This window comes from Hemicordylus capensis, chromosome 2 (assembly GCF_027244095.1).
Source record: "Hemicordylus capensis ecotype Gifberg chromosome 2, rHemCap1.1.pri, whole genome shotgun sequence".
NCBI classification, from domain to species: Eukaryota; Metazoa; Chordata; class Lepidosauria; order Squamata; family Cordylidae; genus Hemicordylus; species Hemicordylus capensis.
Genome location: NC_069658.1, coordinates 242,427,119 through 242,438,858, shown reverse-complemented (window position 1 = coordinate 242,438,858; position 11,740 = coordinate 242,427,119).

The following is an 11,740-nucleotide window of genomic DNA, read 5'->3' as shown; positions in this document are numbered from 1 at the left end:
TGCACCTGGACCTCCTTCCTTCCTCATCAGCACAGCCTCCCTTAAACGTCTTTGAGCACCTAGCTTAAGAAGCCTTCTCGTTTACCCAAACCATCTCCATGGAACATTTCTTAGGAAAAGGTTAACACCAACCCCATGGATCCACAGAGCTCCTTCACCACCAGGGGCGGATTAAGCTTTTTGCTGCCCATAAGCAACCCAAGATTTGCCGCCCTGGCTTGATGGCCTCGACAGCTAGACTTGTAAAGGGGAATCTGGCAAGGGTTCACTTTGACAAGCAAAGGACCGCGTGGAACGGTTTAAATCATTTTCCCATGCACAGAGAGCCCCCCAAACAGCCTGACCTGTCATTTGGGAGGCGGGCGGGCCCATCAAAGGAGCTCCCACCACCATCCCCGCCGCACCGCTACCATCCTTCCACCATCCTGATGCACAGTGGGGATTTTTAAAAGGTAGAGAAGGAAGATTTTATTTTCCCCTGACACAAGCCCTTTACTTGCATGCCGCCCCTCAAAAATTGCCACCGTAGGCAAGTGCCTGTATTGCCGATGCGTTAATCTGCCCCGTTAACCATACACAAACCCAGACAGATCGTTGGTACAGAAACAGAAAATAACAGAAACCAGAGCTTCCTGGACCATTCCCAAACCAAGAGCGATCGCTGGCAAAAGGCAAGAATCGCACCATGCCCAATGCGTACGTACAACAGGTATGCCCGTGCATGGATCCACAAACGTTCTTTTTGACCCTTGACCACAAACCCCCACAGGGCACAGGTAGTGCAACTGCAGGGCCCCACCATTGGGAGGGGGGCACCTCAGGGCAGATTAAGGGCATTGTGAGAACTGCCTTCAAAGTGAATTGTTTATATTACAATTGGTGTTAAGCTGACTACCTCCTGGAGAGTCTGTTTAGGTTAGGTGTTCTGCAGAGCCTTCCTCACCTGCTGCTGACTCAGCTCTTCCTTCCCACCACTATCCCCTTCCTTAAGCAAAGTCTGGACAAGCAAGGCTGGGGAGGCGGGGCTTGCTACTTGAGTGGCAGTAATCTCAGTAAATCAAATAAATGGAAAGTGGAGTGGAGGAGTTTCCTGATGGTGATACTCCCACCCACCTCAGTGCCAGGCAGCTTTTAAAGTCAGTTTTTCTCTGTTGCTTTGGATTGATCTGAGAAGTTTAGTAAGGCAGCGATGGAGAAAGAGAGAAAACAATTTCCATTAAAAAGGGGAAGATGGGAGGGAAATTAGACCTGCAATGTGTTTATGTGAGTGAGCTGAATCCAGCAAATTTGAATTCTGGACTGGGCTGGAGAATAGAAACCTGTGTTGTCTTTATGGGCGTGAGCCAGGCCAGTGGCTGTGTGAGTGTGAGCAACAGACAGAAAGCAAGATTGGTCTGCTCACTGGTTTGGCATGATCTGAGAACTATGAGGGGTGGGGGAAATATAAAGTTGCCATGTCCCCCAAAATTCTGAGTTTCACCTGGATTTAAGCTTCTTACCCAGATTGCTTAGCCCACTCAGATTCACCCAGATCTCAGATTTCATTTAAAAAAAAATTTTAAATGCTAAGCTCTAGTCTTTGTAGAAGTGGAGTTATGAAGCAAAACGTGCAGTCACTATTCTGGTCAAAAATTATTTTCAAGCCTATTTACATAATATGGAAATTAGGCACCCAGATTTGGAAATCCAGAATATGGCAACCCTAGCCTGGAACTGGAGTCTGTGATGTGTTGATGTGAGCAAGCAAGAAAGAAAGACAGTAAGTCAGCAACAGACTTCCAGAAGAACTGGGAGTTTTCACCTAACAAACTTCCAGAAGAACTGGGAGTTCTGATTTGTTTCCCCCCCCACTCTATGTTTGGTGGAAGAACGTGTTTATGTTTGGAATAACAGTTATGAGCTATGACTCTGGATCATTTCTTCAGAAGCCAACTCTGCAATGTTTGTTTCCTGATGAAAATCATTTTTTATCCAATTTTTCAATGTTGTGGCTTGAGCGGGGAGTAGAATGGGGTAAGAACTCCTGCTGGTTTCCTCTCTAAAAAGTCTTATTTTCCGATACAGACACTCTGTCCAGACATTACACACGGTGTTGGTACACATTAATAAGCTTTGGGGTGAATAATGTTACATGAGTTCATTTTAAAGATGAACCTCAAAGCCACACAGGACAGAAAATGCATTACTGTCATGTGGTGTTTTAATTTTTTATTTTAATTTCTTTACATTTATATCCCGCTCTTTCTCCAAGGAGCCCAGAGCGGTGTACTACATACTTGAGTTTCTCCTCACAACAACCCTGCAAAGTAGGTTAGGCTGAGAGAGAAGTGACTAGCCCAGAGTCACCTCGCTAGTATCATGGCTGAATGGGGATTTGAATTCGGGTCTCCCCGGTCCTAGTCCAGCACTCTAACCACTACACCACGCTGGCTCCTTGAGTGGAACATAATGTATGAACAACTGTACAGACCTGTATGTGCATACAGTGATTTTGTGTGTGTTGAACATAATATGTGAGCAGTGTTTATGAGAGAGGTATGATTGTCCTTTTGTCTGAGAGTGGGCAGAATTGAATAGTTACTTTTTCTGATTTCTGTCTTGTGTGTGAGAGGTGTTTTCTTATAATGTTTCAACATTACAGTGGAAAAATGCATATTAAGATGCCACACATTTTAGTTGTTTTTGCATTATCATAGACAATAAGCAAGTATGTCCCTATTTTCAGCAATGCAGTGTTGGGAGGTATTAAACACAGGAAGCTGCCTTCCTATGCAAGGAACTATGGAAATTTTCCTGGTGATTCCTATGTATTGGCCAGTTGTGCTGACGATTTCCATCTACTAACAATAACAAAAGGCTATTGAAGTAGGGGCAGATGGGCAGAAGCCCAGCAACTCAGGACTGTTAAGAGTAGTAATGCTTTTCCTGGATCGCACCATTCCAAGCTAGGGTAGGGTTCCATATTTGGAAATTGTCCCCCACCCCACCCAGCACAAACCCAGTTACAAACAAATAGAAAAGCTTCTCCCCTGGACATAGAAAGATAAGTTGAAAGTGAAGTGTGGCATCAGGTTGATTTCGACTCCTGGCGCCCACAGAGCCCTGTGGCTTTCTTTTGGTAGAAATACAGGAGGGGTTTACCATTGCCTCCTTCCGTGCAGTCTGAGATGATGCCTTTCATCATCTTCCGATATCACTGCTGCCCAATATAGTATGAGTGGAGATTTGAACTGGCAACCTTCTGCTTGTTAGTCAAGCATTTCCCCGCTGCGCCACTTAAGGTGACTACATAGAAAGATAGCATGTCACAAAGAATGCTGGGTTGAGCTCTTCTTCCTGACATGCTACTTTTCTGTTTGCAGGAATATTCTTATATGAGGAAACATTTAAGTCGTGTGGCCGAGGAAAAGGTTTGCCACTGAATTCTGCTGAATAAAGTAAACATGAAGTAAATGTGGTCATCCCCTTCTTTGCCTCAGGCAGCAAATTTTCTTGAGCTTCTTAAAATGTGGGGTCTGTAAATGGATACAGTATTCCAAACTAGGCCTGACCAGTCAGAACAGAGTAGAACTATTGCTTCTTCTCATGATCTGGACTCTGTGCTTCTGTTAATGCAGCGTAAGACTGCATTCGCGTTTTGAGCAGCTGCATCACACTGCTGGCTCATATTCCGCTCATCCACTAAGCCATCTAGGTGTGGCTATTAGGGTGATCATAGCTGTAGAGTATGGCACTCAGGGCAAGTGTGGCTATGAGGACTACTTGCTGTCCCTACATTGGGAGGAATTGTAGAACTACCCCCTCACCCCCACCAAAAAAAAAAATCTGGTGGTGCTCGTGGTGCTGTCAAAAAAAGAGCGGTGCCTCCCACAAACCTCATTTCCCTCTCGGGAAAGGGTTAGGGTTGCCATATTCAAGCTCTCCAAATCTGTGCGCCCTAATTTGCATGTTGTGCAAATTACCTGATGCACTGGCCACTTGTATTTGCTATGGATATCTACCAATAATCTTTAATATACAAATTCAATTTTTAACCTTGTCTAATTAGCTGTGTGCCCAGCCACCTAAGGGCACAGCAGGAAATGACTTGCCTAGCAAGCATGAGGTTGCCAGTTCAAATCCCCACTGGTATTAAATGGGGCAGCAGCGATATAGGAAAATGCTGGAAGGCATCATCTCGTACTGCGCGGGAGATGGCAATGGTAAACCCTTCCTGTATTTTACCAAAGAAAAACCACAGGGCTCTATGGGCACCAGGAGTTGACACTAACCCGAGGGCACATTTTACCTTACCTTTAATTAACTGTAGTAGGTATGTGCACAAACCAGTTCAGAGGGCCTTTTCTGGACCTCTGAACTGATTCTGTGGTCCTGCCGGTTCAGCAGTGGCAGTGTGTGTGTGTTACTTTTAAGCAAGAGGGAGGATGCTCTTCCCTCCTGTCCACGTTTCCCCTGCCGGCGCTGTGCCAAAAATTGCTGGCATGGTGTAGCAGTGTACCTTCTTGCTGCTCTGGTTAGCATCAGACCAGAAGTTTGCACGTTGTGCGATTGCACATGCACCAGCCACTTCCGTACTGACGCTGATTGGGACAGCAGCGATTTTCCTCACAGCGCGGGCCGGGGAAACGCAACCGGGGCGGGGGGCAGTAGCCACCCCCACTGAAACAAACCCGCCACCTGCCACTGAAGCAGCCGTGTGCTGGTTTGTGCACATCCCTAGTGTGTAGTACTGTCATGGATTCCTCACCAATTGTAGACTCCCATCCCATTCCATTTCCCATCACCTGAAAATGCTTAGTGAATAAATATGCTATTGATTAGTTTAAATATGCTAATTTAAATATGCGTGACGGCCATGTGCATGCCACTGTTCCACCCTCAAATATGGGCTGATGCAGCGGGGAGCGCCACTGCTGTGTGCGGGCTGATGGGAGGGTGCCACACCACTGCTGTGTGGAGCAGGTAAGGACCTGCTAGCCTCACTCTTAAAGATGCTGCTTGCCACCCCCTCTGCTCCGCACTTGACCCGCCAAACCGCTTAGGTGGACCCGCCAAGCCGCATCAGCCTCAAACCAGTGCACAAACTGAGGTCTGTGCACATCCCTATTGAAAAGCCAGAAGCTGGAGTGGAGGAGGAGGGTGGAGACAGCTGGTGTGCTGCCTGCTGTGGTTTGGGGGAGAGAGCAGGCTGGCCTGGCCAACACCACTTTGCCACCTACACCAAGCTGCCACCTGAGGCAGCCATGTCACCAAGCATCATTAGTGGGCCAACCTTGTCTAAAGGTCTTGTTGACCTTACGGCATGAAAATATCGGTATTATTTATCAGTGGCACATGATGAAAGCAAGTTCCATTTTATTTAAGTTGCACTTGTGGCTGATGTCAGAGGGTGAGCTCAAACAACAGGTACTAGGCAATGGTTGTCAAGGGGGTGGAAGGAAGAGAGGACACCGGAGAAAAGAGAAAAGTCTTCATGTTGAGAAACCATTGGGAGAGCAACATGTTAATACCGTTGTAACCCTTTCCATTTCAAACATAAAGGAAATTTGTTCAATCTTAGCCTTGTTACATTGTTACACTCTTCAGTGAAGTGAGCACTGCAAAAATAAAATATTTCTTTTTTTCTGATCTCCTTTCTCGCTCTCTTTTTATTCCTTCATTGCCATTATTAATTTTTTCAGAAATGTTCAAAAGAAAACAAATTACAAAAAAGCAAAATTTGGCTCAGGAGCAAACATAACACTTCATTTAAAAAAACACACCACCCATCTATATATTTAGTTATCCTAAATGTACCCATCAATAATCCCATGTGTGGCAGCTATTGCGAGAGCAGTTGCCTGGGGGATAGCAACAGGGACGTGAGACAAAGGCCTGGCCCTGGCTCGACTTGGCCCTTTTCTAGCCGTTGGTCAGCCAGAGGAGGAGGTGGCGGGCTGACTTTCCAGCTGGCCCGCAAACCAAAGCATGGGAGGAGCGGCCAGTTGGCCAGCCAGCCAGAAATCCGGGCATGCCAGCGTGGGGGTGGGGAGGAACAGTGGTGGTGGGTGGACCGGCCGAAGGTGCAGATGATCTGCACCCAGCCCAGCTAGTTTCATTTAAGATTCTAAATATATTTGAAAAATAAAAGCATTCTGTCTCAACCCCATAATATTTCGGTAATTTGGTAATGTCTTTATGCATTTACTTGTTAAGTCTTTCTTCCACCCCTTTCCTTTAATGTAACCAAAGCCCTGCTTTCGCCCTCTCACCATTGTGTCAGGCCCAAGTGGGTGGGAAGGGAGGGTCTTGAACTAGCGACCTGAAGGGCAGCAGGGCAAGAGATTCAGCCTGTGTGGACCACAGAATGTGGCCATGAGTTGGGGGTTTATTGCGCTGTGAATGGACGACTCGAAGAGTTCCAGACACAATTCTGGCCACATGGTGCGGATTCTTTTTTATCTTACAGATTCTTTTTAATCTCGGTTATTTCTTAGCCAACCAGAATAATTTAATATCTTATTATGTGGCTAAGTTCTGCTTAATAGTCAATAAAATTCACCAGAACCCAACTTAGTTGTTCTGTTTTGATGTTTAACTACTATATCACAACCTTTATGGTTTACCTTGCTGGGCTCCTGTATATATTATTATTGTACTGGTCTGAAAGCCTAGAGCTGAGGATAATGAAGATGAAGCAGGCAATGGTTCTGTGAGAATGGCAGAGCCAGCATGGTGTAGTGGTTTGAGTGCTGGGCTAGGACCAGGGAGACCTGAGTTCAAATCCCCATTCAGCCATAACACTAGCTGGGTGACTCTGGGCCAGTCACTCCTCTCCCAGCCTAACCTACTTCACAGGGTTGTTGTGAGGAGAAATTTAAGCATGTGGTACACCGCTCTGGGCTCCTTGGAGGAAGAGCGGGATATAAATGTAAGAATAATAATAATAATTATTATTATTATTTGAACTTTGGTCTCTTCAGTCAGTTTTGCTTCCTCAGGGGAGCCTCCAGTGGGGCAGCTGTTAATAATAGAGTATGCTCCTGTTGATTGTGAATAAAGTCTGAATAAGGCTCCTGTTTATTCCAAATAAGGTTACCTGAATAAGAGAGACACAGATACAATAAAAGTAATGAAATTAAATTTTTAAAAAGTCAGATTAAAAACCACAATTATTAGGTTCAAATTAAAACTGAAAATTATAAAAAGCTAAAGAAGCTAAAGAACCTACCAGATATAAATAATAATAATAATGATGATAATAAATAATGGAGCATTAAGCAGCCTCCTTAAAAAGGTGTGTTTTGAGGTGTTTTTTTAAAAACACTGAGGGAGGGAGCATGGTGAAGCTCTTCAGGGAGGGCGTTCCAAAGCCGAGGGGCCACAACTGAAAAGGCCCTGTCTCTAGTCCCTGCCAACCGAATCTCTGTTAGTGATGAGGTCATGAGCCAGGCCTGAGATGATGAGTGGAGGGCCCTGGCAGATTCATATGGGTGAATGCAGTCCGACAGGTACCCCGGACCCAAGATGTGTTTTTGATAACATCTGAATCAGGCTTATGTCATCTGCAAACAGGCAGATTTTCAAAGTTGAGGGGAAAAACTTCACACTCCTAATATTATATCTGTTTCTGAAAGAGCTGGAAATGTTATGATCCTTATGAATGGATCACTGGAACACCTGTGGCTGAGTGGGAGGCAGTGTTCCCTCTGACAGTGACTCCGTCCCAGATGTGGTTCACTACAACTCCCAGCCTCCCCAGCTGCAATGGCCTTTGGCTGGGGATTCTGGGAGTTGTAGTCAACAACGTCTGGGGATTCCTGTTAGAGGAATCTGGTGGGAAGTACCAGAAGATTTGAGGGTTGTTGCTTATGTTTTAAATACCTGAAGAAGAAAAAAGCTGGACTCTGTCCCGCCCTGGCTCTCTCGCTTGCTCTGTCCCACCGCCCCCCCCCCGGCTCTCTCACTCCCTCCCCCCCCCCGCCTTAAAAGGCAGCTCTTTTTGCTCACAGTTCCCAGCATTGTAGGCAATGCTGGCCCACACAGTCCCTTTTTTTGGTGGGATGACTGGGAGCATTGGTTCCCTTTTCTTTTTTTGGCATGGGGGGGGGTCAGGAAGACTGTCTGGGTTTTGTTTTTTTTGTGGGGTCCCTTTGTGGTTTGTTTGCTTGCTTTTGAAAGGGTGACTGGGAGCTGAGGGTTTTTTGGTTATGTGGGGTGTGGAAGACTGGCTGGTGTTTTTTGGGTGTGTGTAACAATGGCACTGGGTTTGGGTTTTTTCTTTTTGGGCAGGAAGGCCAGCAGCGCATCCTCACAGTCCCAACGGTTTTTAGCGGCCCCTTACCTCCCAGCGATTTGGGGCTCCATTTGGTTCTCCGTTCTGTCGTTTACCCACCAGCCACCCCCTCTCTGTGGTCCGTTTCCTCTGCCTTTCCTTTTCTGTTCCCGAGTCTGCCGATTCCCACCTCCCTCACTGCTGCTCCCTCCCCAGGCAAAGGTTCCTCCTTTCCCCTCTGCCTTTCCTCCTTTCTTCTTCTGTCTCCTGAGTCCTGCCGTCCCTAGCTCGCTGCCCCTCCCTTCCCAAGGCATTGGGCAATCATGGCTTCAGGCATCTGCACGCCTCCGGACGCCTCCGGACGCAGTCCTCAACTCGGTTATCCGTAAGCGAATTATATATATAGATTATATTAATCCTTTCCTATTAATGCATTAAAAACATCCTATTATGATTACCCAGAACAATAAGATGCCACATAGTCCAACGTGGAGGCTCCTGAAACAGGGATGATAAATGCCAGACTCCTCTCCTTCTCAAGGAGAAGGCAAATCCTCTTATCAGAGGCACCTGGTTAAAAAAGCATTCCTTGATGCGACTGGCACCTGATATAGCTGAGAACTGCTGCTCTCCCAGGCTGGGCCTCTCCTCTTTCAGAGAGGAGTGGGGGGTGACCCCAGTCTTGAACAAGCAGCCCCATCAGCAGGAGATCCTCCAACAGGATCACCACCTGCTCTCCCAGCCATCAGCCCTGCCTTAACTGGATTCGGTTTCTGTGAACATCAGCACAATTCTGGAGCAGCCTTGCATGTGTTTACTCAGAAGCCCCAGTTCAACAGGGCTTGCCCCCACATTAGTCGGCATAGGGTTGCAGCCTTAAGACACGATCCAGCCAAAGTCAAGTGCCACTGATTTCAATGAGAAACCAATAGAAGGTAAAAATTCTTCTTTGGGAAGCAAGCAATATCCCTATATTACTGATTTGTATTTTTTAAAACTTATTTTACTTTTAAAAAGCAGAACGGATAACAATAACATGGGAAACAAGAAGTCCCTATAAGAACTATATAGACATGTATTAAATGTATAGAAATGTATTAAATAAAAAAATAATAATAATGGGCCTACTTGACTTTCACTAAATTTTTAATTGATAATTACCATCTTCACAAGTTAGTCCACTTCCACCTCAAACGTACATGCACCTGCCATCTTGAACTGAGGTGGATTACGTAATCACAAACTATGCTGTTGAGGTGTTCATATACGTCTCTGTGACTGTACCAAATTTGATTCAAATCGGTTCAGGCATTGTAAAGTTGACAGAGGGACTGATGAAGAAAACAGACTATTACTGTTTCCAGCCAGATGCTATGTTTGCAGATTGCACACGATGGCGTGATTGTAGAGCAAGGTCAGGCTTGTGCAGTAATGAGGAGGAGATGTAAGTTGCAGACTGACTGTGATTGGTTGTTAAAACTATGGTGATGGGTTTGGGATTGGTGCGCTTTTGGATCCTGTTATTAGCATAACTGATAGGACCCCTGGATAGAAACTTTGTATCTGCCCAGAATCGGGGCTCTCAACTCCAGGCTGATAGTCCGGCAAGTTAAGATTAATAAAGCTTTGAATCTGATGGAATGGTGTGGCCTCCGCTTACTAAAGAACCCCCAAGGAGCTATTTTTTTCCAACTGCGTACACAGACACAGACACACAGAACTGAGTGATCTCATAAGTCGTCTCCACCACCCCTCTTTGCAGTGCACACATGACGTCTTTCAGACAGTTTGCATACCCACTCCATTATGAAGGAAGTCAATTTATTATAAATCTATCAGCTTGATTCATTTACTCTTACAGTGTTTACTATGTCACATCCTCTGGCCAGATATACCCAAAGCAATTTACCATAAGGAAATGCAACAACACACAAACGAGAGAGCCAGCGCAGTGTAGTGGCTAGAGTGCTGGACTAAGACCAGGGAGACCCGAGTTCAAATCCCCATTCAGCCATGAGACTTGCTGGGTGACTCTGGGCCAGTCCCTTCTCTCTCAGCCTAACCTACTTCACAGGGTTGTTGTGAGGAGAAACTTATGTAGCACACCGCTCTGGGCTCCTTGGAGGAAGAGCGGGATATAAATGTAAAAATAAATAAATAAAAACCCCTTTAAAATTCCCCATTCAAAACTTACAGACAAAAAGGTTTTGCTGAGCAGCAGAGATGCTGGCTTGCCAAGGGCTACCCCGAGACATCGTGGCTGAGCAAAGACCCAAGGCTTATAGTGTTTTGTTCTAAACCATTTTGCTGCACACACTCTAGATTACACCAAGGAGAAGCACGCCTGTAGGCTGCTACTCTCTGGTATGCAAGTTGTCTGAAAGACTTCAAGTGTGCACTGCAAAGGGGAGGAAAAAGACAACTGCAAAAGGCACACAAAATAGCTCAGTTCACAGTGCCCAGTCCCATCCTTGCCACTCCTTGTTCACAACAGACACACAATCCAACATAACTCTTGCCACAGCTCTTGTGATAGCATAGGATAGCAATAGCAATAGCAATAGCAATAGCACTTACATTTATATACCGCTCTATAGCCAGAGCTCTCTAAGCGGTTTACAATGATTTAGCATATTGCCCCCAACATTCTGGGTACTCATTTTACCGACCTCGGAAGGATGGAAGGCTGAGTCAACCTTGAGCCCCTGGTCAGGATCGAACTTGCAACCTTCTGGTTACAGGGCAGCAGTTTTACCACTGCACCACCAGGGGCTCTTCAATTGAGGATGATTGACCCTCAATTGAAATTAAGCAGAGAAAGAATTAAACAATATTTAATCAAGTTCCAGAAGCAGGTGAGAAGGCAAACCGTTAACTGGAATTGACTGTAAGAAATATAGTTCACACCAATGGGAGAAAAGGGGGTGGGTGCGAGGTAATATTTATTATTATTTATTATTAACACTTTTATACCGCCCTTCCAAAAGGCTCAGGGCAGTTTACATTAAAACACCATTAAAATCAATTAATAATTAAACAAAAATTATAAAGCATAAAACAATGACTAACAATTAAAAACATCATAAAACAAATAATCAAAACAATTTAAAAACAAGTTTTAAAAAGCTGAGAAAGCCTGGTTGAAGAGATGTGTTTTCAGGTGTTTTCTGAAAATTGCCAGAGATGGGGAGGATCGTATCTCAGCAGGGACCACATTCCACAATCTCGGGGCAGCAGCCAAGAAGGCCTATCTCTGTGTAGCCACCAAACGAGTTGGTGGCAACTGGAGACGGACCTCCTCAAGTGACCTCAGCGGCCGGTGGGGCTCATGGCAAAGAAGACGCTCTCTTAAATACCCAGGGCCTAAGCCGTTTAGGGCTTTATAAGTTATAACTAGCACTTTGTATTTTGCCCGGCAACCTATTGGCAGCCAGTGTAACTCCATCAACAAAGGAGTAATGTGGTCTCTCTGAGATGACCCAGAGA